Below are 3,874 nucleotides of genomic sequence, written 5' to 3'. Positions count from 1 at the left end.
ACAAAGTATAAAGAGAGAAAAGGACCCAGGACAAAGTCTTGAGGCACGCCCATGTCCACACGGGTGGTAGGACATGGATGATGATCTCATAAAGGAGATTGGAGGCCATACAAGAGGAGAGCCAAGAAAGAGAAGGATGGTTAGTTCTGCTATAATGCTTGTTTTTTAAAACATTAATTTGTGCCAACATGATTGATACGCTGGGGAACAATTTGAGCACAACTCCAATTTTGAGTTGCTTATGTTTTTTATTTCATCCTAGAGAAACAGTGAGAATTTAGAAAACTATCTCACTTCCCAAAAACCCACAAGCTGCAAGCCTTCTGATATCCACTTCCACAAGAAAACTTCAGGTCTTTTTCAAGGTAAAGTGCTATATTTATTGTATATATCTGACACATTAGGAACTAAGGGCAGAGTGGGGCTGGTCCACATCAGATGCACACCACCTCCATCCTCTCATAACAGAGTTGGGGCCTACCAAAGTCACCCTCCAGTTCCTAGCCATAGACTTTGTAGAAACCTGGGCACAGGCAGAGCATGAGCCTAAGGCCTTTCACACAGCTACTATTTTCATTGTTCAATTGTTTTTCAGTTGTTGCAGACTCTTCATGACCCCTTTTAGAGGGATCTTCTTTTTTTTTTTTCTTTTTGGCTAGGCAATGGGGTTAAGTGACTTGCCCAGAGTCACACAGCTAGGGTTAAGTGACTTGCCCAGAGTCACACAGCTAGTGTCAAGTATCTGAGGCCAAATTTGAACTCAGGTTCTCATGACTCCAGGGCCAGGGCTCTATTCACCGTGCCATGTAGCTGCCCCCTGCGGGGATCTTCTTGGCAAAGATACTGGAGTGGTTTGCCATTTCCTTCTCCAGCTCATTTTATAGGTGAGGAAAGTGAGGCAAATAGGGTTAAGTGACTTGCCCAGGGTCACACAGCTAGTAAGTGTCTAAGATCAAATTTGAACTCAGGAAGTTGAGTCTTCCTAAGCCCCCCAGCTCAGCATTCTATCCACTGCACCCAGCCACTATATATTGTAGCATATACGTGTTCCTTGACAATTTAACATGTATAAAACTGTGCTACTATTTTTTATTGGTTTCTATCTTTTATGTGTCACTGACAAAATTTTTGAGTGTTATGCCCCTAATTCCATTTTCCTCATAAACCCTGTGGTTTTTATTTCTTGATTTTGCCTAGCTCAGTGCTCTGTAGGAACAAACATACATATGTTGTATTATAGCAAAACTGACTGTATCATGAAAAGACAAAGAAGAAAGTATACGTAGCAGAAGAGAGTGGTTGGTGGTGCCAAATGCTTCATTCAAGTCAAGAAGGATGAGGACTGAGAAAGAGTATTTGAATTTGATAATTGAGATAATTGATAATTGAGAAATCATCAGTTTCTATTTGAAGAGAGCAATTTCAATTGGTTGATGAAGTCAGGAGCCAGATTATAAGAGACTAAAAAGTGAGTGCGAGGAGAGGAAGTGAGCAAAACAAATATAGATAACTTTTTAAAGGAATTTGGGTATAAAAGGGAGGAAATATCTCATAGGTAGATAGCTTGAAAGCTTAGCAAGATCAAGCAAAGGTTTTTGGTTTGTTTTTTTTTAAAGGAAGGGAGAGACCTGAATGTGATATAAGCAGCAGGGACACACTAAAAGACAGGGAGAGATTGAAGCTTAAAGAGAGGTGATAATTGTTGGTGCAATATGTTGATGTAGATGGGAGGGAATGAATGGGATGAAATGTAGAAGGGTTGGCCTTGGTGAGGAGAGACACCCCTTTATCAGAGACCAGAGTGAAGGAGGAGAGAATGGGGATTGATTTCAACAGGTTTTAAGATGTAATGGAAGGAAAAAAAAGGGATCTCAGAGTAGATGGCCTCTTTCTCAGGAAAGTATAAAGCAAGATCCTCTGAAATAATAATTATAAATTGTTGTTGTTGTTCAGTCATTTTGTCATGTCCAACTCTTCGTGACCCCATGAGCCATAGCACTCCAGGCCCTTCTATCCCCCACTATCTCTCAAAGTCTGTCCAAGTTCATATTCATTGTTTCCATGACACTATCTCATCCTCTGCTGTATAATTTTAATCAAATAACTGTAAAGGGCTTAGCATAGTGCCTGGCACATAGTTTATAAATATTATATATAATACAAATGTGGAAACATTAGCTATTATTATTATTATTATTACTCTTAGTGGAGAGGTATAATAAGTGACTTGCCTAGGATTATACACAAATGCGTGGCAGAGGCAAGCTCACTGTACCATGGACTTACTTCTCTTCTAGTCGAGATTAGATAACAAATTTGTAGTGGACTGAGGCAACTCAGTTGCATGATTTCCTTCCAAAGCAGCAGCAGCAGCAATATGTAGTAGCTTGTGAGTGAGCACACCAGATAGATATCATACAGTTGTACCCCCATGAAAAAGGGAAGGGTTGGGGCAGGCAACACATAGTGGAATCCCACAGTAAATCTGACTTCCTGTGAAGATTCTGGATAGAAAAACAAAAAAAAGGTCCAACCAGCATTTCCTGTATTAACATGTACTGTCATTAGATGCATTAGAAGCAGGTACAGTCATGAGCCTCCTGGCCCAGGTTAGTGATCCTTGACGTTCAGACGCAGCCTAGTTCCCATGCTGATGCAGCAGGCCTGAAGCAAGGATCCATTTCATAATCTCATCTCTCCTGATGCTTTTTTGCATAATGTACTACCATTTGGTTCCCACATTACAATCATGGTATTTATCTATGCAAATCAGCAGCTCATAAAAAAAAAAGAAATACCGCCAATAGCCCAACCCTTCATTAGAGTATAAGGTAAAGAATATGGACACACCCAGGGTGGTGAATGACAGGCTGGACAAAAAGATATTTGTAGGTCTCTCCCATCCTTCCCAGGCCCCACCCCCCACCCCAGTTCCTACTGGGTCTAACCCTGTTACTTCTCCAGGCTGTATAGTTAGAGAAAGCAGAGGAATACTTTTAGGAGTTAGGCCCCCCACCCCAGTTCCTGCTGGGTCTAACCCTGTTACTTCTCCAGGCTGTATAGTTGGAGAAAGCAGAGGAATACTTTTAGGAGTTAGGCCCCCCCCACCCCAGTTCCTACTGGGTCTAACCCTGTTACTTCTCCAGGCTGTACAGTTAGAGAAAGCAGAGGAATACTTTTAGGAGTTAGAAAAAGGTTTGTTGTTTTTGTTCAGTCATTTTTATGATCCCATTTGAGGTCTTCTTGGCAAAGATACTAGAGTGTTTTGCCATTTCCTTCTCTAACTCACTTTACAGATGAAGAACTGAGGCAAACAGAGTTAAATGACTCGCCCAGGGTCACACACAGCTAGTAAGTGTCTGAGACTAGATTTGAACTCAGAAATATCAGACTGCCTGATTCCAGGCCCAGTGCTCTATCCACTGCACCGCTGAGCTGCCCTAGGAGATGGTTCCATCCATTCTATTTCTCAGATTCCTTCTAAGCCACTTCTGAAGGATTTCTTTTGGTCAGTTTCACCTGTGATTGCTTCCAGCTCTATCTCCTTCCTCCTGTAGGTCAAGCCTAAGCAATGCCTTCTTATACTTGATGTTTGAGTCTTAAAAAGAGTTGTTAAAAATTATTCTTGCTATTCATTTGGGTGGGACCCCAGCTTACCGCACAGTTGGGTGTATGGGGTGTTCAGGGAGGACTAGCACCTCTGGTGTGAGGGCTTGCTGAGCCATTTCCAGGGCTACTTGTCCACCTTTGGGTTCACCTGGCATCCAACTCTCACCTTTGACTCCAAAAAGCTGTAGCATGTGCAGAGGCCACACCCAGTGATAAAACCGTCTTGGCCTGGCTAACCCAGGTTAAGGGCAATCAACAGGCCTCA

The 3,874-nt window shown here is 42.2% G+C and overlaps 1 long non-coding RNA gene across 1 annotated transcript in view; it reads left to right on the top strand.

The window, feature by feature from the left end:
• LOC114029366 overlaps window positions 1-3,874 on the top strand; it is a 61,336-nt gene that overhangs the window by 52,875 nt on the left and 4,587 nt on the right. The window contains exon 2 of the long non-coding RNA XR_003567479.1: window positions 263-365. This is a non-coding gene — a long non-coding RNA (uncharacterized LOC114029366). The remainder of the gene's footprint in view (window positions 1-262; window positions 366-3,874) is intronic.

Source organism: Vombatus ursinus, unplaced genomic scaffold, assembly GCF_900497805.2.
Source record: "Vombatus ursinus unplaced genomic scaffold, bare-nosed wombat genome assembly UNPS02014926.1, whole genome shotgun sequence".
NCBI classification, from domain to species: domain Eukaryota; kingdom Metazoa; phylum Chordata; class Mammalia; order Diprotodontia; family Vombatidae; genus Vombatus; species Vombatus ursinus.
The sequence above is the reverse complement of the archived record's forward strand: the minus strand, read 5'-3'. Positions and strand labels throughout refer to the sequence as shown.